Source organism: Tympanuchus pallidicinctus, unplaced genomic scaffold, assembly GCF_026119805.1.
Source record: "Tympanuchus pallidicinctus isolate F22 unplaced genomic scaffold, pur_lepc_1.0 scaffold3, whole genome shotgun sequence".
NCBI lineage: Eukaryota > Metazoa > Chordata > Aves > Galliformes > Phasianidae > Tympanuchus > Tympanuchus pallidicinctus.
This window is the reverse complement of record NW_026294747.1, coordinates 75,439,452-75,465,311: the sequence shown is the minus strand read 5'-3', so window position 1 is coordinate 75,465,311 and position 25,860 is coordinate 75,439,452. Positions and strand designations below refer to the sequence as shown.

At 43.2% G+C, this 25,860-nt stretch overlaps 1 long non-coding RNA gene across 1 annotated transcript; it reads left to right on the top strand.

The window, feature by feature from the left end:
- The first annotated feature begins 3,564 nt into the window (after positions 1-3,564).
- Positions 3,565-25,158, top strand: LOC128086549 (uncharacterized). The gene is made up of 6 exons (XR_008209411.1): positions 3,565-3,621; positions 14,574-14,769; positions 16,447-16,605; positions 18,234-19,064; positions 21,636-21,778; positions 23,907-25,158. It is a non-coding gene; the product is annotated as an uncharacterized LOC128086549 (long non-coding RNA).
- The last annotated feature ends 702 nt before the right edge of the window (positions 25,159-25,860 follow it).

Here is a 25,860-nt window from a genome sequence, read left to right as displayed (position 1 = left end):
TGGTAGCCACAAGCATTGTCACTTAGCATACGTAGCAAGCATGCCCAGGGCAGGCACGAACAGTTACCAATAGAAGCTGTGTTTGTTCTTGCAAGTGATTTTATTGTTCTGAATGATTTATCATTTTGGATTACATTTTTTTATAAGAGATTTTGCTGGAATAAATGCACTCCAAAAAAAGTGACTTGCGTATCTCCAGGAGACGCCCAGGTTTGTGTACCGAGCAGAAGTTAAGTTTGTAAGGTTCTTCCGTGAGGTTTTGAAATAGGCAGTGTACAAAGGGTTGTTATGCAACGCGGGATGTGCTTTCACAAGGTGATAACATCGGCTGCTCTGTCACTCTGCAATTTTCCTCACTCTCAGAAATCTAGAAATATGCAGAGGTTTTGGAAAATTATCAGACACTGTAATAAACTTCCAAACTGTGGTTGTAAGCATTCCTACCATTGCATTTTATTTGTGATCAAAGCAGTGCGTTGAATTGTCTGAATTTACACTGGATGCTGAAAGGCAGCCCTCATATTCTTTCATAAAAAGCAAAAAGGTGTTACATTTTTCAGCTGTTCAAATCAGCTTTCAAATCTGAATCTGTTTTCCTCCTGCCCCTTCGTCATTGGTGGTAAAGCTCTTTGTTTTCTTATTCTTTTATGTAGTGAAAGGAGATGGCTATAAGCACAGGTCCCTTCCCTCTCAAACGTATCTGAACAGAAAACAGACACAATTATCTGCTGCATTACTTTTACTTTACTAAGGATGATTTGCACCTAATATGCAGCTAACATCTTTTTCATGAGCAGAACGGCAGAGCTGAGCCAGACGATCTCAAGTGCCAAGTGACCTTCCAGCACTGTGCAGAACCACCAGAAGGCTCGATGAAAACTACTTCACAGCCTACTAAGATCTCTAGTGCCCGGCATGGTAAATTGTTACTCATTTCCGCAAGGCACAGCTGACAGCTGACAGTGGGAAATGAAGAAATACAAACTATGTTTCTTTTCTTAATTCCATCCAAAATGAAATTTGCCTTCTGTGAGCAGTTGGCTTGTTGTGCCAAGCTTAGAGTGGGTCTGCTTCCTCCCCTGGTGGTAATTGCTTATGGATAAGTTCTTGGTCAGGTCAGGGGTTGCAAAAGCCACATCATTTGTGATGAGATTTTGTTTGCTGTACTAACTGCATGATCTGAATCATAGATCAAATTGTGTATAGATGTAACATCCTGAAAGTAATGGTACAGCTGAGAATCTGACAAGTTATTGTGCCCTATGGCTACGGCATCCATGTGGTAAGGGCCAAGAAGGCAGAAATGGGCATCTCTAATCCCCAGTGTCACCTGATGAGCAGTCACCTTAATTTGTTTTTTGATCAGTTCATGAAAGCAAGTTAATTATGTGATGGCCTCGAGTTGCCCAGAGACAATTTTGCCCAGTCCCACGTTCCTAATTTCCCTACTGTAGACACTACATCTCCTTTCATTTTTTTTCTTTTCTAATTTTCTTTCCCCTACTTTGACAGCTGCAGAAGATGCTGGTAGTGATTATGTGTTTTGTAGATCTGTTTTTACAGGATAAGGAGATGAATGTGGAGAAGAAATAAGAAATAAGATACATAGCAGTGTTTGGAATGTCACTGAGACCACCTAGATCTTTTTTTTTGTTTGCAGGGCACATGTCTGTGCAATGCATTTAAACTTTTCACCATCTTAGCGTTAAAAAAATTAAAATGTTCAAGTCCTTTTCCATAAAGAATTCAAAATCAATCTTTGTAGAGTAAACTTAAGTCCCTATTACAATACAAAATACCAGAATCATATTGTTTAAAATAAACACATATCTTGTAATTCTGTGATACAAACACATATCTTGTAATTCTCTGGAATTCTGTGGTTAGCACAGGTAAGTTTCTTTGAGGCTGCCTGCTTGGACTGTAGGTTGAGTTTTATTCCTCTCCTATAACCAGGTGTCCTTTGAAATGTTCATACTGAAGTTCTGAGAACTGTGTTGTTATTAACTCTACTTCTGATGGTCATCAGACAGCGGGGCTTCACAAATTCCCATCAGTCCTGAATGTAACAATTTTCAGTGAAAAGGAAAACCAGAAGATAAAGTTTTATTCTTGTAACTTGACCTAAGGGCAGAAGAAGTGTATATGTATGTAGAAACATGCTGGTAATTGATAAGCTGTTATCTTTCTCAGGAAGCTCGAAAGTGATAATTTTTGCAGCCTTTCTTTTAGTTCAAATTGGTTAGGGAATGCTTTATTCTGTTTCTGCCCTCCTCCTCCCTGATTTCATAAGTGAATGACACAAAAGAGAAGAGCTATTTTTTAAATCAGACTTCAACATACAGCAGGCAAAAAGGGAAGGAAAGCAGCAGAAATTAGACCTAGTCAGTGAATAGTCAGAAGCTGGACACAATGTGGCTGATGATGTGTAAAAGCCCAAGACTGGAATTGTGACCCTTGAACAATTGACTTAGACAGGACCATGACTCTAACACAGGCCACCTCCAGTCTGAAAATCATGCTCAAGAAGTGGAGCTGTGGTTTTCTAAAGACATTTGTGTAAATTCCTGCTGTGACTAAGCCAGGTACCAGGGAAACAGCAGCTTTTTTTTTTTTTTTTCCCCTCTTCCTTTCCTATTTGGCAATAATTCTGAGGTAGAGGAAGAAGAAAGCATGGAAAAAAATTCTGAACCTCAGATACGGTGTTTAACATGGGATGAGCATTATACTTTGTCAGTCTGTGTGACGCTGTAAGAATTTTTCCTGATGGTGAAGGTTTCTGGGGTGCTTTGTTCAGTTTTGAGAGACAGACAATGTGAGAAAAATTGTACATATGCATAATATATGTAGCATATATGCATATACAGAGCATACATTTCAGTTTATTTCATGCAGAGAAGATCAGTGCATCCTTGCAGTACTGGGCAGTCTGCAGGCTCAGGTGGGGTTGGGCACTAGGCCTCAGGTGACAGGGCTCGAAACAGCAGCTACAGAAGTGAGAGGAACATTGGTCCAGCTCTTCCCGGGCCTCAGCCAGGTGTACCGTGCTCAGTTTCCTGCTATCGCAGTCCCCCCACCACAGTAGCACCTCACAGCCTCTGAGGTCTGCCAGGATGGTACCCTGGGGCCAGTACGTAGGCTTGGCAGAGTCCTGCCACTGGCCTCGGTGGTGCTTTGCTGCAGAATGAGAGAGCGGATGCAGCTCTGGTCACTTTCTTGATGGCATCCTGTGTGAGGAGTGGCTGCTGCCTATTGGGTTTTGTGCAGCTTGACGGACGTGTAGGTCGTTGCTCAGATTAGACAAACCATGAGGATTTGTGCTGATCTACATGAGTGTTTTTACAAGACTGAGATGGAATGTCCAGGCTGCAATACTACTACAAAGCAGCGGAAACCACCTGTATGGGAACAGCTGAACGACGGCCTGAACCTCTGATTGATCGCCTGAGGCGAGCGCTGAGTCAGCCATGGAGCACAGGTGAAGGCAATTCTCCTGTGCTGCCGGAAGGGTGGAGCCTGGCTGCACCTCTCCTAAGGCCCATTTAAGAGCTGACTGCCAGTGGGGAAGGAGCTCTTCTGGAGATCCCTCCTCTGGAGTTCTGCAGTGAGCACAGGACACAGGTAAGCTTTCTGTCTCTTCTCTTTTTGTTATTACAATCTGCTCTGCTAAGCTCTCTTGTTTATTTCATAGCTATAACATTTTTATATTCATTGACTATACATTACCTCATATGCTTTTTTTCTTTCCCCCTCCCCCTTTTCCACATTTTTTATGTGCTGTTCCTCACCTCATCTATTTCTTCCTGAATGCAGCCTCTACAACCAGCCTTGCACTAAAATTGCCTCCTGCTACCTTCCCTCCTCTGCTCTTATTTACCTAACAAAATACCTCAAATCCTTACCGCAGGGTGCACTCAGCTTTGGCCCGCAGTCCTGCTGCCCTGTACCCTGCTTGCTTCGGGTCTGAGGGAGTAAGCTAAATTCCCAGCCCTGATGTGAGGATGCGGAAGTGGGCCATCACTAAGGGCAAGAAAACCTTCTGCATTGCGGCTTATGCAAATGCCCCCTAAAATAGCTTTGTTTTGTGATCATCCAGGCTGCTGGGCCTAGCATGGCAGTTGTGTGCAGGAATACCGTGCTTCAAATATGGCAGAAGTAGCTTCTCAGCTGCCTTTGTGTCCTCTGATTAAAGAAGGCATCTCATTTCAGGAGTGTCATGTGGCCTTTTCAGTCCTGATGTGTGCACGTACAGCGTCTACTCCTAGATTCATCAGGGTGCAGCAAAGCCTTGTTGAAGCTCTGCTGGGTCTGACTGGGACTGGGCAGGGGAGAGATGTATGTGGCTCCTCTGGCCCAGCTCAAGATGCTGTCTGTCCCTATCTTACCCTGTCTGTATTGACAAGTTGGCTCCTGCCAGTGTTTTGCCTCTTGCCACCAGCCTCTTACTGCTGCATCTCATACCCAAGTGTGAGGATGTAAGACTAAAAGGGAATGCCTGGTTGATTTAAGCTGGACTGCAAGTAGAAATTGGTTCCATCCACATTCAGAATTCGCTTTTGTTTTTAAATGAAGGTGCACTAACAAAATGTTTGGCAATTTAGCTGTTCCTGAGACCGTTCTGAGAACCAAGTTCATAGCAGAGTTTTCTCTGCTTTTGCTTAGGTTATCCATTCTGACACATGCTGAAAGTTACATTTTATTCACCAGTTTCAATCAGACAAATCCTTGTATGTTTTTATTACAGGATGTAATGACTATGTAGTTTGCAGCTATAACTTTGGTTGCAGGAGCAGTGCTTGCTACTTTCTGTTATTTGAAAGAAAACCTTAATGATTGGAAAGTACAAGCATTTGCGAAGACTAGAGGTGTGAATTTGTAATTAAAATGATGAATAAATTAGTTCAATGTGTTCTTAACTCAAGGGAGGAATAAACAAGTGACGGGAAGCCAACTTTGAGGCAAGGGCAGAAGGCAGGAAAGTGCAGTAGTAGGAAGAAAGGTCATAACTCATTAATATCCTCAAACAACCCCCTACATTAATGTTATGGTGTAGAAGGGGAGTGCAATAGATTTTCAGAGCACTTGGCAATATTTCATATCAGAGTGCAGTGTTTGTGATGCAGAGTAATGGAGTAAGTGGAGAGTTGGCTCACTGGGCTGACAATTAGGTACAAAGCAGGAAACAAGAGGCAGCTATAAAATGAACATTTTCTTTTATTTGGGAAGAAATTAGGCAGTTGTGTTGAAAAATTGTTTATTACAGAGATGTGACTTAGTTTGGCCTATAAGCTTGGTTCCTGGGTGATTTTTCCTTCTGCAGCCATTCAGCAACAGCAGCCTGTGAACACGAATTGCAAAGCGTTGGTGTGACAGTGGGTGAGAGGTCTCCAAAACTGCTAAGTGTGAACAGAATTTAGGCATAGTTGGGAAAATCTGTCCTGTGAACTGACCTGCCAGCTTGATTGAATCACTCTGGAGCCTAGAGAAGGGCAGCTTTGCAAAGAAGCCAGAGGCTTCCTAGTCACACTGCCAGCACCTTCCCTGCTGTGGCTGCTGCTTCCCAAGCTCCTCTAAGCAAATTGGTCTGAGCCAGAGGGGTTGCCGGATAGTGTATAGCAGCATTTAATCTTTGATGTTTGGTAAGCAGAAAGGCAAAAGGCACATTTTGAAGAGACCTGCAGCAGTCTGGCAACTGGGAAATAAATGACCCTCTTCCACAGCCTGCTCCATGACACCCTGCTGGCCTTAGCTGCCTCCTCTGAAGTCAGATTTGCTAAATGTTCAGCTGCATCTGGGCTCAGAGATCACATTATGTAGCCCAGGGAGAGCAGGTGGTCCTGTGCATTCCTGTTAGCATCAAGCCTTGTCCAAGAGATTGGCTTTTGGAGGAGGGGGGAGACAGGCAGGCAAACACACAATTCATCATCCTTGTTTCCAGCTGACTGTGAGGAGCAGCCACAGCTGCTGCCCTGCTTCAAGTGGGCTCTGAAATACGAATGGGTTGAAGGATGTATGAGGTTTTCTTTGATGATAACAAAAATAGCTGCTTTGTTCTCATATCTATCAAGTTAAGGCAGTACCCTACAAGAAGTGATAATTCCAGAGCAGTTTTTGCCTTGTAATTAATGTATAAATGAGGCAAGTATTTTTGCAAATGCTGGTTAATTTTATTATTATGAAATTATTGCTCACTCTCTGTTTGCTGAGGTTTTCAATGCATCTTTTCCAACTGAAACACCTTGAGTCATCAGGCAGAGGGGAGAACTCATTGCTTTGAAACAAAACTAGTGGTCCCTAGCAGAGGAGAGTTTCCAGAAACCCACCTCTTGTCATTGATGGTAGTCTGCATGCCTTTGTGCTGGAAGTTGTTGAGGTCCAGGAGTTGGAGTAGTTATGCAGAGCAGATGTCCATTGCTTATACAAGAAGGTGTTAGAAGGCTGGGAGGATTGGAGGCAGTGTAGCTGTGAATGCACTTTCCAGCTTTCTCTAAAAGCACACAGCAAGCACAGAAAGATTTGCTTGTAATTTACCAAGTCTTTCAGAAACCTGAAGGTTCCAAGGCTGACTTTGGTCCAGGAGAGGCCACGTGTCATGTATTGTGACTGTTGTGGCTGCAGAAATAGGCAGCCTAAAAATATCACCTACACTGGAACTGGGGACCCTCATGGCTGCTGCAGCAATCACAGGGCTGAGCCCTGTTCCCCAGCATGGCTCCATCCCATTGTGTCCTGTCTCATCCTGCCTGAGACTGGAAATTAATTACATATTAATTAACTTTAAAATAATTATCTATGACATTCCTCCTTAACACTTCCATTATTGTCTTGTTTGGGTTAAGAGCCAAATACCCTAAAAATGATTCCCTATGAATTTGAACATGAAATTTATACAGGAGATGTACATCTTTCTTTTCAAAGCAATCAAATTCTCATTCACTCTATTCATCTCTCTCATGCTTGCCACATGTAATAAAGCAGAAAGACAACAAGGGATATGGTCACTGGGGATCCTTGACAAGTGACTGAAGCCACTGAAGTTTCCTATTAATATTACATGTGGAAACTCTGGTAAAGAAATGCTACAGTTTCAAGGTCAAATATTCAGCTGTGAGGAGATAATCAAGTCATAAACTTCCTAAACCCCCTCAGTTCAATTTTACTTTATGTACCCTTTATAATATAGTATTTAATTACACCATCACAGATAATAACCTCTCTGGGTCTTAGTGACACTTTCAGAGTTTATCTTCCATGTGGGCAATTCCAGACAGAAATGTATTTTAAAGTGATTAAAACAGTTGTAGTGCCATTAAAACGGGGCAGCTGTACCATGATCGTGGTAGTTGTGGGTCTGAAGTAAGTGGGTTGATAGGAAAAAGCCCCATCTCTTTTTTTGGTACCTTGCCCCACAGAAAGTGTCATTTGCTGTGAGATTTTAGCCAGAGATGTGGGAGATTTGCCCTGAGCATCCATATGTAAAAGGGTCTCTTTCTGAGGGAGTCTCTTAAGGATTACTTTATTAGAACCCACCAAAGAATGATTTGAGCTAAGCTCTAGGGCTCAAGCTTCAAAGGTGAATTCAGTGTGACCTGACAGCCCCGTGGTGAGGATAACCCACAGAGGAGAGCATGGAGTCCTTTTTCCGCTTGCCCCTTTTCACTGGAAATACCATGGCCTAAGGGGCCTTCCAGGTATGCCTGCAATTCTTCCCCACCACTCGCTGAGCCAGCAGGTTCCTATCTGCCTGCAAGGGCTCATGCAGGGTGGTTTTAGATTGCCTGTCCCTCTGGTACAGAGCTACAGGTCAGGCCTTGACGAGCCTGAGCATGAGGAAACTCTTGTGCAAATCCTTGTTAGTGGTAGCAGTTAGATATCAATTTGTGCCTCCCTTTTCCGTTTGGCAGCAGCAAAGCAGTCAGTGCAGAGGTGGTAAAGAAAAGCCCTGTGCTGAATTCTTCCCCAGCAATTCTTCCTGCCTGTCTGGGGCAGCAGCAGCAGCTTGTGTTTAGAGCTACCAGAAATGGCTTCCCACTAAACACTTGGTTATGTTTGCATGAAAAGGCACAGATAAATAACAGAAACAGTCTGCCTAGGTCGAGTTCCACCTTTTTGATTTCTGTAAGTGGAAAACCTGAAAGAAGCTACTGATGTGGAACATACTGAAGATTTTTGAATTGGCCTAGAGGAAAGCAGGGAAAATCCAGTAGCTTAAAATCTTTTCTGGGAATGATTTACCCTGTGTTTTCAAAAATAGAGACCCTCTGTGAGTGGGTAGACAAATGTCACAGGTTTGCGAGGGGGGAGAAAATGAGTTTTTCTTTTGGAAAGATTTGATTGATGTGATCAAATGCTCCTGTTCCTGCTTATTCTGGAAGGGCGGTCCGTGAGGGTGTTGGTGTCTGTCCAACTTTCTGATGGTGCTCCTGCTGGCTCAGAACCGCTGCACACTGAGAGCAGAGCCCTGTGAGAGCGCGGAGTGGCACATTAAGCACTGCACAGAGCCCTCTGCCACTGAATGGGACTGTCTTCAGCTGGATGTGAGAACTGTGTGCCTACATCGCTACTGTGGGCAATCTTGGATTTCTTGAAGGATGCTATAGAAGACTGGTTAGAAATAAAATGATCAGATGAAAACAAGCAGCCCTGAGGGGGAAAATCAGTCCCTTTAACAAAGTGTGGTGATAACGGCTGGGGCAAAGCAGCTTTCCCTGGCTCTGCGGCTCATCTGCCAAATTGCTGTCACGAGGGGACCAGGCTCACGCTGTGCAGCAGCACGAGGCCTCAGAGGCCCAGAGGCAGCCTCCTGCATGGCCAGGCCTCGGGAGTGGCCTGCACATGGCTGCCAGCCTGTGGGCGCTCAGATATGTTGCCTGCCCCTTATATTTGTAATGTTTTAACATGGCAAGCAGCCCTGCTCAGCAACAACTAAAACATCAGTGTGTTATCAGTGTTGTTTTTCTACTAAAGCTGAAGCATAGCATCATAGCAGATACTGTGAAGAAAATCGACTGTCTCAGCTGAAACCAGGGTAGCAACCCACATCTGTAGCCCAAATGGCAATGGCGCCAACACACTGCCACAGCCCACTTGGCTCAGGGGCTCGCTCCTGTTATCCTGCACCAGCTCCTTTAGCAGGCTAATGGCACACTGCGGGTGCTGCCAGCAGGCAGCTGAGCTCCGCGAGGCCCGTGGCGCCTCCAGAGTGTATTGCTCATTCTGCCCTCAGTGCACACGTCGGTGCCTCCACTGTGGTTTGGGGGAGAACTGACATGCCATGGTGTTGCTTGCTGCTGTGCATCTGACCCATTTGAGAGGCTGGAGTGCTGGTCTTTCTGAAGACATCAGAAAATAGGCTTCTGCAGGTTAAATGATTGGCTAAATGTGTTACTGTTTTCCTAAGAGTACATTCTACAGATACCCATAAAACTCTGGATTAATGTCTAAAAATCAGTTAAAATTATTTTAGTGTTTTATTTTAGTTTTAATTTAAAATCTTATTTTGTGATTTTATTCTTCAGCCTGCTCTTTTTGATTCAACAGAGCCCTTATGCTCGCAAGTTACTATTAGTACATGAGGATCAAAGAAAGAAAGCATGAAACTGCACTATGGTCTCTTTTCATCCTCTCCTGAGGATGCTGCAACCAAGCCTCTAGCCTGGAGGGCACTCCTTTTTGTTGACATTGGGAATGGTGCCAGGTGCTTTTTTCATAGCACATATGAGACTGAAATTGCTCATTAAAATTCCTTCCCACCTTAGTGCGCAGTGCTTGCTGTGGGCTGCCCTGGGTGTTGACCGTCTGTGTCAGCAGCATCTGGCTGCTCAGCATCCCTGGCCTGGGAGAGCCTGTCTATCCCTTCCTGAACCTGCCTTGTGTTGTTTTGGCATGCTTTCCAAGTTTCAGCATCTTTGCTTTATGGATTTAATGACCTCACCAGTTTTATATATTTTTTTTGAGCTCATTTATCTTGGTTACATTTGCTTAATTGAGACTAATGTTTTGTTGAAAAATTTCTCAGTCCCCAAGCTGAGCTTTTGAAGTGAATAGATTTGGCTAAAAATTTGCAAATGACCTATTAATATTTCTACAGCAAAGATACTTTCTTTACTCATCACTTCCATGTCAGCCTGGAGGGATTCCCTTTTCTGAACTGATTGTCAAATGGCTGCCAGCATTTCTTTCTCTGCCCCTAGAGCTGGGCCCCATGTGTGGAAGCTTGGTCTTTTGTGGCTGCTGTTCTGGAGCCATGTTCCCTCTAAAAGCAAGCCTCTCTTGTATCTCAAAAAGAGGGAAAAAATGATTTTTTTTTTTTTTAATATCCATCTTCCTAATGCTGTTTTATAAGCAAGTTTGGGTCATTATTTGCATCTTAGTTATTGGTATCATGAGATAATGTTCAGGAAGAGGAGGCAGAAGTAGTTTACATATTAATCTTCAACTGGAGAAGTGCCATGGTGCCATCTGAAGGTCTTCCTCAGATCTTTAGGGGTCATATCTCACATAGCTCATGCCTGTTTTAATTTCCTGAATCGTGTGAGGGCATGATTAGAAAAAAGTAGTGAGATGTCTGGAAATAGCTAGATCCAGGCATTACAGAAGGAAGAAAAATGTCATCGTGTTTGCATTTGAGTAATTGGTCAAATCATCATGAATTACAGATCAAGCTGAAAATCCAATTGCCTGAAATTGGCAAAGAACTTGAGGGATGCAGCTTCATCTTTAAAATAATGAGTGTTCTATCAAGGGAGAATCAAGAGGCAGAGCCAGTCACACAGGTTGCATTATTTAAAAGAAGCCCTCCTATGTGGAAGGGTAAAAACATGTCAGAGTTTGGCTAGGTTAGGGGCTGAGTTTGGTAGCTATGTTGCAGAGGGGTCAGACTGAGCAGGATAAAAAGAGCAGCCAGCGTTTTTGGATCCAAGCAGCAAGCTGATGACAGATATACTGTTCTGCTATAATCTATGGATTATTGTCTAATGACTTCAAATTACTGCTGTTAACGCTAATCAGTTGCACATTGTTGAAGAACAGAATTGCACAGGCATGTGCAGAGAAGGGCACCCCAGTAGCTGATGCATGGCTTGGACTGAGAGAGGATGTCAATACAAATACATGCTGGAGCAGTTGAAAAGTCTTCAGGAAGCAAAGCGTTTTTCTTTCTTTTTAGAAGAGTGCAGCCAAAGGAGGGAAACTCACTGAGTCCTACCTCTATCTCTGAAAGGAAAAAGTTTGCCTTAAAGTTGGGAAATTGACTTTGTGTTAATATGAGGAGGTTCTGAATGAACAGAATGTGATAAATTGGTTGCTATTGGCATGCCTTGCTACAGTATTTATAAATATTACATAATATTAGTTAAGAAAGATCAGGTCTTGCTTTTATACACAAGGAACCAGGCCATCCCATGAAATGACATACAGAAATATTGAGATTTATTTTCTTATAACTGTGCTCTGAAACACATTTACTTTTGGATACCCAAAATTAGACATCACCAAGGGGACTAATTTTTTTTTTTTTAGAAGTTGTTGATCATATTCCAGCACTGAACATAAAAGCCTCTGAAAATTCAGACATGATGAGTATGTACAACTCTATATTTAGGTATCTGAATATGAAATCCCTGGCTGTGATCTCCAAACTAACTTATAAAAGCATGCAGAGCTGCTGTGGCTCAGCTCATCCTTGCTTTACTCAAAACCCTTTGTGCTCTGTAGGTATATTTTTGATGGCTGAATGAAGACAGACCAGTTTTATGGGAATCTTGGGAATGAAATAGCATTTTTTGCATGCTTTTATTATTATTAACTTTATTTAAAGCTGAATAGAGCTCTGGAGCTTTTGGCCTCCACAACTGCAATAAAATGCTTATGCACTAAAATAGTTCTACTCCTTGCTCATGACTTTGGGCTTTCAGCATAGTTTTTGGAGAGGAGCTATTTATGGACTACAAAATAAGGTGCTGGAGAAAGGGATTTAAAGCATGTCCTTGAGCTGTTCAGGGAAGCTTTGCAGAGTGGGAACAAAAACTTGTGTCCACACTAGTGCCTACCAAGGCTGCCAAAGAAGGATGCCTGGTTTGCGACTGCCTACATGCTACAGTGGATTCATCTCCCAGGTCAGGGATGGCTCAGGTCTTTACCTTGTTGCTGTCCTCTAAGGGAAGGAAGCTTCAAAAAGCTTTACACTGTGATTTTAATTGGGAAAGTTTCTACACGGAGGATGTGAATGAGCATCCCACGAGGGAAAAGCCCAATCTAAACAGAGCCATGCCATTATTTCATCATACTGGGGTAATATGCAGTGATGTTCAAAGTACGCTGAGTAAATATTTGTTCAAATCTCTTTCAAACATAGCACAATTTGTAGAAGAAAATACTGCTTCTGGAAAGGGGCTGTCATTGACTGGCTCAGCTGCAGGATGAGTCCAGCGGCTGCCTGCAGATGGGGGAACACTGGGGAAGAAAAGATACAGACACTGAAAGGATGGGGCCAGCCCACAAACAGGCATGTGTAGCAGGTAAATGCTGAGGTTTTGCTATAAGCCCTCCAAATTATTCACAGAGCAAATGCTTTGCTGTTTAGCCAAGAAAGAAACCAGCATCTGGAGGGGATGGCACCATCTGGGCTGTGTGACAGCAAGGGGCATAACTTAGTGACATGGCTGTCTTCTCTTGTCTCTGTTCTCTGCTCTTGAGCTTCTAACTCTACCTCGAGTAACACAATTCCAAACATTCAGCATTTCTAGACATGCTTGTTCTTAAACAAATGTAAATCCTATACTATCTGTATAACAAGGAAAAGCATCATCCTCATCAAAACAAAATAAATCAGTATCTCATTGCAGTGCAGCAGCCTAAACTGTTAGACAGTTTGTATTTATTCTGTTTTATCTGATTGTTTGTAGCTCAGTGGGAATTCATTGCTCAAAAGCCAGGCTCTTGCCTTTGGAGTTCCCCCACGGTGCCTTATAAACACACTTCCACCACAAACTTCTCTGCACCTGAATGAGTATGTGTGCACAGAAAGTGGTTTTCCATACCCCAAATCATGCTGTGAAACTGGGAGGAAAGGGGCTCTGCAGAGAGCATTGCTTATGGCACGCAGCATCTGCAAATGGCTAGCAGCAGCAGCACCAATTTCCTGGCCAAAGGCTGATCTGAAGGAAGGGCTGTGAACCCAGCACCTGAATTTGAGGTTATTTTACCAGCAATGGCGCCCTTCATTCCTGGGTGGGAGGTGAAGAACGAGGAAAAGGCTTTGAGTCTTTGTTGCCTTCCTACAAGTCCAAAAGGTGCCTTGGACTTGTGTGATATCCAGAAATCCTGCCAGGGTGAAGATCAGTGGTTGGAGGAACAGCTCTCCTGACACACTGGAGAGAGAGAGAGAATGTTTGCTGCATGACATCATATAAACTTTAAAATAATGAATGTGAGATCTTTGCTTTGTTTGTGTGCTTCCATGGGGCAGTGATTGCTCCCCGTGGACAGGAGCAGCGTTGCCCAGTTCCCTGCCACATGCTTGCAGCTGACAGCATTCATAAGAGCTTTCCGTATTTCCTACCTTACACTAAATTGAATTTCTCTCCTGCCAAACACAGCAGTGAAAGCTAGTTTCTATCTGTCACGGATCAGACAAGGGTGGAAAGAAGGCTCACTGCTTTTTCCCCAAGAGCGCCCCGCGCTTCGCTCGCTGACCAGTGAGCGACAGACCGGTCACTTTGTCTTCAGAGCTGACAAGTGCCTGCCTGGCGCCGTCTCATCAGTGATTCAATCACGTCAAGATGAGGAAGGACGTGGTTTCAAAACCTTGAATGCCCTTCGTTCTCGGACTGCTCTGCCATGTAGCGTGGGCTCTTCAGTCGTCTCCTGGATGAAATGATCTCATTAGGTGATTTCAAAGAGCTTGATGCAGAGTGGCCACCTGCTTTCTCAGAAAGAGTGTCTCATCAGCTTTCCTGGAACTGACAAAGCACATGTGAGAGTGGTGTCTGATCACTGAAAACCTTACTTTCAAGATGTAGTGCCAAGATTTTTTTGTCAAAGCAAGAGTGAAACAGAGCACTCCTCCGTCTCCTGCTCCTTCTCTCTTCTTCCACTTATCCCCTCTATTCCCAAGCTTTTTTGTCTCCAACATACTTCCACGCTGATGAGATTTATCCATTACCATTATTTACTGCAGTATATGTAAGCACATGTGAACAATTGATAGCAGCTTTTCAGTATCTACAGGGAGGATATAGGAAAGAAGAGGACAGACTCTTTAGCAGGGTCTGTTCTGATAGGACAAGGGGAAATGGTTTCAAACTAAGAGAAGGGTGGTTTAGATTGGATATAAGGGAGAAATATTTTACAATAAGGGTGGAGAGGCACTGGAACAGGTTGCTCAGAGAGGTGGTGGATGGTCAGACTGGACTGGGCTCTGAGCTGTAGGTGTCCCTGTTCATGCAGGGAGTTGGACTAGGTGACTTTTAAGGGTTCCTTCCAACTCAAGCAATTCTATGATTCTATGAATGGATATAAATCCCCATGGGAAAATTCTGCCTCTGCAGTGACAAGAGCTTTTTGATTTCTAGTTCTCAGTGTTATAGTTAAGAAAAGAAGACTGTGATCCTGAAGTAAGACTGTGCCCGGGGAGTTTTACTGACTCAGTGACAGCGGGTTAACAGATACAATCACAAAATTATAGAATACCCTGAGTTGGAGGGGACCCACAAGCATCACAGAATCACAGAATCACAGAACCACAGAACGGAGGGCTGTCTGCCTCTGGTAAGTCAGACCACAGTTTTGGTCATCATTTTTCTCGTGGGAGTGTATCCTGTCTCCAGAGGTGGGTGATGTTACCAGCTGGATTTATACAGCCCATTACAGAGCTACCTGATCTGGCTGGAAGTGGGCGCCTGCGAGGTTTTGCATTTCACTGCCAGTTTCTGCTTTTCCTCCTGGTCTGTAAACAAGCAGCACTGGAAGCATAACTGCAGCAATACATTGAGGGGCTGCTTGCTATCTTTTAATAAACATCAGAGACTATTTGCTTGGCTTACAAAAGAAAACATTTTTTTCACCACAGACGCTACAAACTGAACCCATGTGTTTGAAAGCTGGGCTGCTTTCCTGCGCTGTGTGTGCATCAGTAGCTGAGAATCAGAAGGCAGCGTTTATTTTTTCCAATGATGCAAAGAGCAGATGGACTCTGCAGTGCTTCTCTTGTAGCGTTGGCTTTGTGGGGCTATCAGTTTTATTTATTTTTTATTTTTTGTGAGATATATGTCTGGGTAAAGCAGGAGAGGACATACATTGCAAGAAGAAAATGCCATTTCATGAGGTTTTTATCTTAGTATACTTTTTAAAAAATTACTGTTGGCTTAATCCTTGATATTGCTTTCACTTGGAGCCAGACAGATTATGGAAAAAATGCAGTCTCACAAGATAGCTTTTTAAAACTTACCCAGAGCTCTTATATAAAAGTATCCTTCTCTCACAGCATCCCAAGATTTGCCTTTTTGTCTCCTCCTGTGATCTTCAGGATGATTATTATTTAATTAATAATATTTACAATGTGTCAGCAGTTAAGTGTTGCTTCAGTTCTGCGTGTAATCTTTATACACCTGTAGTCATGGAGGAAAATATCTGTTACCCTGATCCATTGGAAATGATATAAAATGCTGTTTTCCTTTGTGTTGCACTGGGAATGCGGTGCTGGCTCCTTTCTGCTTGTGCTCAGCAGAGCAGGGCTCAGTGGGCCCAGGGCTCTGGAGGAGAGGAGGCTCAGGGGAAGCCTTATTGCTCTCTACAGCTGTCTGAAAGGAGGTTGTGTCAAGGTGGGGATTGGCCTCTTCTCGCAGGTAATAGCAATAGAATGAGAGGGAAGGGCCTCAAGTTGCACCATGGGAGATTCGGGTTGGTTATTAGGAAAAACTCCAAAAGAGTGGTCAGGTACTGGAACAGGCTGCCTAGGGAGGTGGTGGAGTCACTGTCCCTGGTGGTCCTTAAGGAATGTGTAGATGTGATACTAAGGAACATGGTTTAGTGGGCAACATCGGTAAATGGTTGGACCAGATGATCTGAGAGGTCTTTTCCAACCTTAATGATTCTATGATTCCATGATTGTATTTCTTGAAAGCAAATCAGGCTGGGATTTCACATGTGTCAGTGAGTGGGAATCCATCTAAAAACCATGGCTGCCCACTGGCTCACACTGCATAAAACATGGAGAGCCATGGTGACCTTCAGCAGTCCACTGCTTTGAATGCAACTGATGAGGATTAATTGATTCATCTTGGGCCATCAGGCCCCAGGAAACATTATTTTCTTCAGTCAGACTTAGTAATGGTGAGCCTTTAAGAGTGGCTCTTCCCATACAGAGGGCCCTGCTGAGTGAGCCATTAGTCATCCTTATCTGGGAGAGAGGAGGCGGCAGCTCTTACAGCTTCTTTATCGCTGCAGTGTGAATTCTCTGGGAATGATGGGGCTGTGGGAAGGCTGTACTGAGCCCAGCTGCCTGCAGCAGAGCAGAGGGCAGGCTGCCTGCTTCGGAAGTGCCAGCTCCACTATCTCCACAGTGAAATTGTGCTTCTATTCTTCAAAGCTGCTTATTTTTCAGAGGTAATGACTAACAACTGCTCCCTTTCCCCTACCCCCACCCCATACTTTTCTGATGATGTCTGACACATTTTATTTTGGCAAATAACTGGAGCTCAGTGCTTCCCCTGACCGATGGATGATCCGGTTCTGAGTCCAAGAGCTTTGAAGCAGGCTGTGGACGCCTGGCTTGGGTGTGATGCTTCTTGTCTGTGGGAATCCCAGAATAGGTTTTGAAGAATAGCATGGTTGGATTTCATGTTATGAAGCACTTCCTTTAAGGTTTCAATGTGGTTTCTCACATTCTTTCCAAATTTGACTATGCCATGGCTGCTCTTCTGTGGCAATGAGAACAATGATAGAACGAGGGGAAATGTTTTCAAACTAAAAGAGATTTAGATTGGGTATAAGGCAGAAGTCTTTTACCCAAGAATGGTGTGATACTGGCACAGGTTGCCCATAGAGGTGGTGGATATCCCATCGTTGGAGATACCTAAGATCTGGCTGGACTGGTCTCTGAGCATCTGATGTAGCTGAAGGCATCCCTGTTCATTGCTGAGGAGTTGGACTGGGTGACCTTTAAGTGTCCCTTCCAACTCAAACCATTCTATAATTTGATGATTCTGTGGTTTCTTGAGAAGGTATTGAACATGCTTCACAAATACGCAATCCAGTGTTAAGGCTGTGCTGAACTGGGCTGATCAGAAGAGGTGTTCTGCGTGGGAATGTGAGAACATCACTCTGTTCCTTCTCCCTTTGAACCTGACATATCTGCAGGAAGAAGGAACAGACTTGCTCCAAACCCCTCCTCACAGAAGTCACAATGTCACCCTGCATTTCTGTGCAGGTCTTTTCAGCCAAACAGGATTTTGAGCTAGGTCTGTGCTCTATGGGCTTCTCCACTGGAATTTCCCATCAATTAGTAAAATACCTGCCCTCCAGGAAATCTGGCAGTTATCTGCCTGTCCAAAGCACCTGTATTTCTGCCGAACTGTCCATCTTGTACCTCCTTTGCGTAACACACTCTGTTACAGTGCATGTTTAATACAGCATCATTGTCTGGGAGATGACATTTGCCTTTTGCCTTGACAGGCGTTTGACAGTATCTCACCACCTTTCCCATTATTTCCCCATGACAAGTTCTATTCGTAATGAGGCTGAGAATAGGGGCTGCTTTGCACTTATCACGGAGGTTGTCACAAGCACACTCATCCCTGGAAAGGATCCTCAGTGCGCCGTTGGTGTGGCTGTCACAGCAGAGCCTCTCCAGGATTGCTTCTCTCTAATGATCAGCAGAGCCCCGCGGGGCCGCAGGGGATGCAGCTTAGCAAGGCAGCGAGCTCTCTGCAGGATGAGTGGCTGCTCTGTTGTTTTCATTATCTGTAGTATTCACACAGGCATTCATGACTTCATTTTTTTTCCTTATCTGTGATCTGCCGTCCTTTTAGCTAGAACCCTTATGTGATAAAAGACTGCATCTCCCTGGTTGATAACTTTCGAGAGAGAGACATGTATTAGCTTACAAAATACGTACATTACCAACCAAAAGTAAAAATAGCATACTATCAGTCTTGTTTTTAAAACAAATTCTTGGTCTAGAAGTGCTTGCAGTTTCAGTTTTAGAAATGTTCTGTTTCTTCTTCTATCAACAGAACTGACCTTGTCGGGGACATCCACTGAGGATGATAACATTGCCAGGTGCTGAAGTTAACAGCCATTTCCTAAGGGTGTCCTCCTCCACGTATGTCTTCCAGCAGAAGAAAAACAGAAAAAATGCAAAGAAATCTTTTAGAAACCAGAATATTTTCTCCAGTCCCAGAAGTCTCCTAATTCAGAATACACCATCTTGTTTATGCTACAGAGCTTGTAATTTTCTTTACGATGCCAAAAGTTGTGAATATCTGATGACATGAAATTTGGCTTGATGATGTGCTGCTAGCTGAAGCCGTACATGAAATGGCTCTCTCAGCTTCTCATGTCATGTATTAAAACAGGACAAAAACCCTGGGGGAAAATGTATGTTTCCTTTTCTCAGAATTTAGTTAGGATATGAAGGTGCTAAAACAATACCTTTTTAGCTCACATTTGTCTATAAATTTAGGGTGATTTTCCTTTTTAATGGCAAAGCAGATCTGTGTCACCACGGTGACAGGTAGCTAAGGCTCATGGCTGATGTGATAATGTTTGTCAGAGAAACGGCAGCAGAAAGCAGCAGTCCCTCTGCCAACAAAAATCTTCTATCAGCCCTGTAGGTGTCTGATGCCCAGGCACAAAATGGGGACAGTTACACAAGAACAACTCGACTTCATCACGGGTGATGCTTGTGTATGCAAATACTGGTGTTGTGAATCCAATTAGGTTTCTCTGTGTGCAGGAATATGCCAAACTAGCTGCATCTGATCAGGCTGATTGAGGGCTGGGTACACATAAGGTCACCCACCAGCAGAGCCCAGCATGGATACCTGGAGCCAGGAGCAGGCAAGGTGAAGGTACAGTGGGATGGCACAATGGCAAACCTGGGTAGTGGGGAAAAATAGCAGGATTATCCATTTTATATCTTCAAGCAGCTCATTTTTACTTTTCCAAGGTTAGTTATTGCTTTCTCTTGGGACAAGTAATGACAAAAATCCTGTCTATTTTTTTGGGTGTTTTCAATGTATGCCCTAAGCAGAGCAGTGAACAGACGCTGCCATGCACAGAGGCTGGGTGGGAGCCGCTTGTGCAGCCGTTGTCAATGAAACACTTCCGCACTTAATGAAGGAGTGGTGTCATTTATTAGAGCAATTTTACTTTAGGGCCTCCTGAATATTCATGGCATGCTGGTTCCTGCTGATCGATGTTTCTGTTGACTCAATGAATCAGCCGATCTTGTGAAGAGTTTAAATCGGCCCCAACACTGACAGAAACCAGCCTCAGATTGCCTAATAATCATAAGGATTTCTGTATAATAATATAATAATATAATAATAAAATAATATGTTTATGCTCTTTTTTTTTTTTTTTTTTTGTCTCCCAAGCTTGGATTCACCCAATTCATATGCTTAATGCAACACCTCCCAGTGCATGCAGGAACAATGTCCCTACTTTCCTGCACCCATCAGAGGTTCCCACACTGTCAAGAAGTCTTCTGGATGTCCGATCCAGATACTGACCTGATAACTGTTCTCAGAGACCAGAGACCTGTGATCATCCTTCATACAGTTAAATTGCTTTCCTATACTTTGCACAACACGTTCTTCTATCAGCTTTCCTACTCCCATGATGCAATTTTCTAATGGTTTAATTGTTTTACCCATATGCTAAGCATGTACCAAGCAGGGTCCTCTCATTAGCAGCTGTTGACCTGTAAACCAGAGCTGTCAGGAAGGAAGCCCAGAGAGTGCGCTGCAAAAAAGTGATGCACTTACTGTTGTTGTCTGAGAGAAATTTTACATTTAATCTTGAGCACATGATAAAAGGTGCAGAAAAAGGACAAAGCAATTCTGTTAAGGTGAAAGACTTTCTATAAGACTTCAGTAGTAAACTTTTGATAATAGATACAAGAGTGGGAATTATAGCAGAAAGCTCTCAATCCTGCCTGAAAGATCACTCAGTGATAAGGAAGCCAGTTCTCTCTTATTTAAATTTACCTGAGCTCTATGGAAGCCCCCAAGCTATCTACATTAGAAATCTTCCCTTGAACATGAGCTCAGATAGAGTTTGAGCTCTTCTTATATTATCTTATCTCTATTAAGAAATGATCCCTATCTTTTAAGGCCAGCAGATACACCTTCTTGCTGTTTGCAGTCCAGATTTTTTTCTGTTTATCCCACAGATAGGCACATCATGGATCATCTCTCACTCCTTGCCTACAGTCCTTTCCTGTTACTTTGTTTCCTATCAGCTCTCATAAGTATAGTTGAAGATGGAAAGAGACTTGTGGTAACATTTAACCTTCTCTGTTTAACAGTATTTATAGTTTGTCTAAAGGCATTTAATGTTGCCACAATAAGAGTTAAGATTATTCAGAAAGTGTGTACAGCAATATGTGCAGTCCATGTATGTCTTCTCATGTAGACACGTATGTCTTCCCCCATAGGTATTTCCTAGTGCTCTTGCTCTGCTCAAGAGTACCACAATCGTCTTGTCTAGACCTCTGTAAGCAATTAGAGGGAGCACAAACAGGCATCACATCAAGCAGCTTACCTGTCACACTTTTAAGCACATCACTGCTTCATTTGTACAGATACAGTAATAAGACTTGACAATTTGGGGGCTTTGGGATATCACTATTGCCTGAAACGTAACCTTGATCAACATCACCCAGTACTTAAAGTCTTCACCAGGAGAAGTTATGCTGTCACTAGTTAGCTTTCTTCCCCTCGTGACCTTGTGTGCTGAAGAAGGTATTCATTTGAGTGGGAAGCACACTTCCACAGCTTGTGACAAATCCTCAGGTTTGTCTTTTATCATCATCTACTCCCCAGAAAAGGGGAGAAATGACAGCAAGTGAGGCAGATTATCCTCATAAAATGAAGTTTGTAATTTAATATGCAGTTGCTATTGCATACTGAGAGTTTATAATAGAAGTTTTTAATTGGAATTCATAAATTGCTCGTGGACAGGTTCCCAAAAGATCACCTATCATCATTCCACCCGTATAAATGACTGACAAGGTAGATGAACATTTGGCGTAAGACATAAAACTCAATCTTATATCCCTTTTATCTGGCTTGGCAACACAATCTGACAACGTTCCACAGAAAATCAATAACAATAATAGCTGTCTCATTAGTGGCCTTCACAATGTTGCTGATTTGGCTTCTTTTGTGGGGCCAACCACAGGCTAGAGTGTTTTTCTTCTTTTACGGGGTATCCCCTGAGATCTAGATATATCAGAGATGAGCTAATCGTCCAAATTACTATTAGAAGAGTTCTTTAAAAGAAGTCCCAGCCTACTTCATGAAGATCTGCCCTAATCTTCAGGGTCCAGTTTTGTAGCTCAGCATCTGTTTTCCTGCAGGAATAATTTTCCGTCTAAAACCTGACATCGAATTCTCTTGATCTTTTTCTAGGAAAATGATAATAAAATGAAGAATAACTTTTCTATTTGATTTGCAAGAGATCCACTCAGCACCATTAGCTAAGTCTTCTGACAAACTAACAAAGAGCAAACCAACCCTTTCTGCCCTGCTGGGCCAGGAGGTGAAGCTTCCAGGTAGGGCTGTGCACCCGCAGCTTTGCTGTCATCCCAGTTCCTTCAGGGGGCTTTCCTTCCCCTGCACCTGCTGCTGTGGATGCTGTGTCCTGTCGCCAACCATGGTCAGCACCTCCTTGCCCTGGCACACAAGATCCTTGGGAGATTTTGCTTAGCAGGAGTGGTTGAGCCATGGAACACGTAACAGACATCATGATTATACCTGAAGTCTTCCAGTGTTAGAGTTTATGTCCATTAGGATGTGAGTTGGAGCTATAGCTTTATTTTTATTTCTTCCTTGCCAATGTTTATGAAGCACCTGAAAGCGCTGAAGAACTGTAATCAACATACAGGCTGTAGAGCTTGTCACATCTGAGGACAGCCAGCAATGCCGAAGCGGGATACTTTGAAAGCAGCAGAGCAGCAATGGGCCCAGTGTGTGCAGGAGCTCAGATCCATGTTGCTGCTATTGGGCAGGGCACACCTTCCTGCACATGGCCTGCTCCTGGTGAGAGAGATGACCGAGCCATGGGCAACAGCTTGGGGTGCATGGTGGTTTCACACCGATGGGTTCTCACACCTCCTCCTCAAAGGAAGAAGGGGAAAAATAGGATGGAAAAAAGAAAGGCTCAGGGTTTGAAATAAGCACCATTTAAATAAGGGGTGAGGGTTGGGGGAGGATGTTGAAGGAGGGAAGAGAGAGAAAAATGAGCAAAGACTGTGCGGAAGCAGAGAGAAAACAGTTATTCTGTACTTCTCATCTGCAAGAAATGCTCTGCCACATCTTGGGAAGCAGAACCTCAATACGCATAGCAGTTGAATAGGAGGACAGATGTTTTAATAACATTCCCCTTTACCAGCTTTTACTGCATAGTGTGCATTCCTCAGAGTATGGAATATCCCTCGGGTTGGTTTAGATCGGCTGCCTTGGTGATGTCCCCTCCATAGCTCTTGCCCACCCACAGCCTCCTGGCACTGGGAGTGTTGGGGAGAGCCTTGATGCTGTGCCAGCACTGCTCAGCAATAGACAAAGCATTGGTGCAGTATCTTGTGCCGTTCCAGCTACAAGAGCAGAGCACAGCACTGTATGGGCTGCTGTGGGGAAAGTGAACTCCATCCCAGCCAGACCCAGTGCAGAGAACTGTCAGGCAGAAGTGTCATCATGCGTGCAAAGAAGTGCAAAGAAAATCACCTAAGATTTATCGGGATCTTCTCGTTGCTCTTTCAGCCTTCCCATGGAATAACAACAAAATAGAAACATCTCATTGCATTAGGAACATGTCTTTAACACTTTGTATATGCTGTCTCAAAAGAGGAGCAATTTCTCCATTAAGTTAACCATTCCAAATAGCTGGTTCTGATGAAGAAATTTCCAAGGAATATTAGGCTATGTTATAGTTTCCCAGCTGTGAGTCAAGAGCATAACTTTCAAGCTACTACTAAAGAAGGACTCTCTGAGAGGCTGCACTCTCCTTTCCCCAGCAGCTCTCAGAAGTGGAAGCCAAAGAGGTTTCCAGAATGAATGAATGCAATAACATTGTGCATTCAGTTTGCCTCCATACCTTCTCTTCATAGCTATTTTTTTAACGAATATGGAGTCTTCTGCAAGGGCAGCCAGGTTAGAAGACATGGGAAGTCCCTGGAAGGGTTGTGGAGAACCAGGACACCTGTGTAGCTGTTCCATGGTTGTGTCAGTCTCCTTTCTTTGTTTAGTAGATGCCATGGTATACCACTGGTAATTGATTTTCCTGCCTTGTCCTTGGGAAGAAAAAAGAGAAAACCGGCTTACCTGGGGTAGAAAGAGGGGGCAAGGCATTGTGATGGGACACCATGGTTGCAATGTACTGAGTATAAGTAAGGAGGGAAGGAATGATGGTGTGGTTTATACCTTACAGACCCGGCTGTAACTTTTAAGGTATTTTCGTATCCTTCAGCGCAAAAGTGCCAGAGAAAAGTGGGACCCAGACAGTAATACAGATGGTGAAAATAATAAGGGAGGTAAGACACATAGTTTCAGTAATATCTAATAACAATAACAACCTCCATTTCATTCTAATACTTCTTTGGCTAATCTTGCTGTTTTATTTTTAAACATTATTCAGAGAGAATTTAAAGAGCTTGCTGACAAATTCACTGCCTTCTATTTCAGGAGAGCCTTGAGAGATGCTGCTAATGAAGACAAATGAAGGAAAAGGAACTTGACCCCAGAGTATGAAATTTTGCTCATTAAGAAGCGCTTCCAATTGGCTGATTGATATTATTTTGATGTAGATGGGGTAATTAATGACAAAAAGTAATGCAGCAGGATATGAGTTGTGCAGAATGCACTTCAGTCAATCTACCTTTTATTATGTCTTGGTTTATTTATGCACGCTACATTTGTTATGCTACTGCCTGATGCGGTTCCCACCTTCATTTGGAATTTCCTTCACTTGTTTTCTTCATTCTTTATGCTATTCTGGGATTTCTTTCTTTTATTTTTTTTTTACGTTTCTGCATGTAATTTCCTAATCTGTTTTTAGTAATACAAGGACGCACTTTCATGGCCACAAGGAACATTTCTGCATGTGAAACATTTCTTACAATAGAAATAGCCATTGAAACAAACTACATTTCCTTCCTACTTCATTGCACAGGCTATGGGTATTGCCAGTAAATTAACTGCTAGGAATCTCCCCTGTACACTCACATGATTACTCTGTCCCAGAAGGAAATGAGAAAAATCTGAAATTCTTTACATTTTTTTTGGCTGGGTGGGTGGAGGAAAGGAATGCCAGAACTTTGTAATGACACATCCTCCTGGAAGGAAGCGGTCCTGTGGTTTTAAGCCAAAGGATTTAAAACCAGTAAAATATCACTGTACTTTTGATTTAGCTTCTTGATGTGTGAATAATGCATGCCACCAAAGAAAAAGACAGGCTAAAAATACTGAGTGATGTGAAATGACCCTTGGACTGATCCTATAAATGTTTATGCATGTGAATAATTTTACACAAGCTTACTAAGGTGATAAGAGAATATGTTCATGAAAAGTTACTGACCTGAATGTTTGTCTGGAGGATCAGGCTGTTGCTATGGATATTTTTATCCAGATCTCCCAAAGAAAACTTGGGTAATCATGTTTGGTGTGATTCTCTATCCACTTCCCTTTTGTCTTTCCCAAAACCTTTGAATCTTTTGACATAAACCTGGTACTTACTCCTGAGGTCGTACAAAGGAGCTTCTTAATATAGTATGTGACTCAAAAAATAATTGCCATTTAAGAAAAAGACACGTTCTTTTGTGCAAGATGCAAAGAAGAATATGGAAGAAAGTGCCAAAAATGGGGGCTTCCAGCTTTCTGCTACATGATAGTTTTCCATGTGTACATCTCCAGATCAAGGGAACTGCGACTGGGCGAAGAAGGGAAAGTGACCTCATGTGCCCTGTAAGGAAGAGCGTTCTGATGAGCAGTTAACAGACAATAGCTGATGCTCTGGAATTTCCTCTAATGACAATGATTTGTCTGCTTGCATATTCTCACTGACATTAAAAAAAAGAAATAGGGGGGACCAGGCATTCCAGGTATTCCAGCAACTTTGATATCCCCGGTGACTTTATTCAGAAGATGTTGAGACAGAAACTGAATGTCTATGGTGTGGTAGTGTCGCATTCCTATTGGGAGTGAAGTGGTTCAGGTACGTGTTGCCTTCAGATTACAAAAGTAACTTCAGATTAAAAAGTAACAGGCTGCCCCATCCTGCTCCCTTCAAATACTAACATTCTTGGGAGAATGAGCATCCTCCAGGACATAGAAGTGAGATCGTACCTCCTGAAGACACCCAGTGTTGATAGTATGGTTTTGGCTAAATCAAATTTTAACACAGGTAGATAGGGATAGGACAAGGAAGAATGGTTTTAAACTAAAATAAGGGAGACATATTAGGTTTTGCTGAGAAGGTGGGGAGGCTGCCTAGAGAGGTTGTGGGTGCCCCGTCCCTGGAGGTGTTCAAGGCCAGGTTGGTTGGGGCCCTGGACAGCCTGATCTGGTGCCTAATTTAGTGGATATTCTTTCCAAATCAAACCATTCTATGATTCTGGGATTCTGGGATTCTGGTATTCTA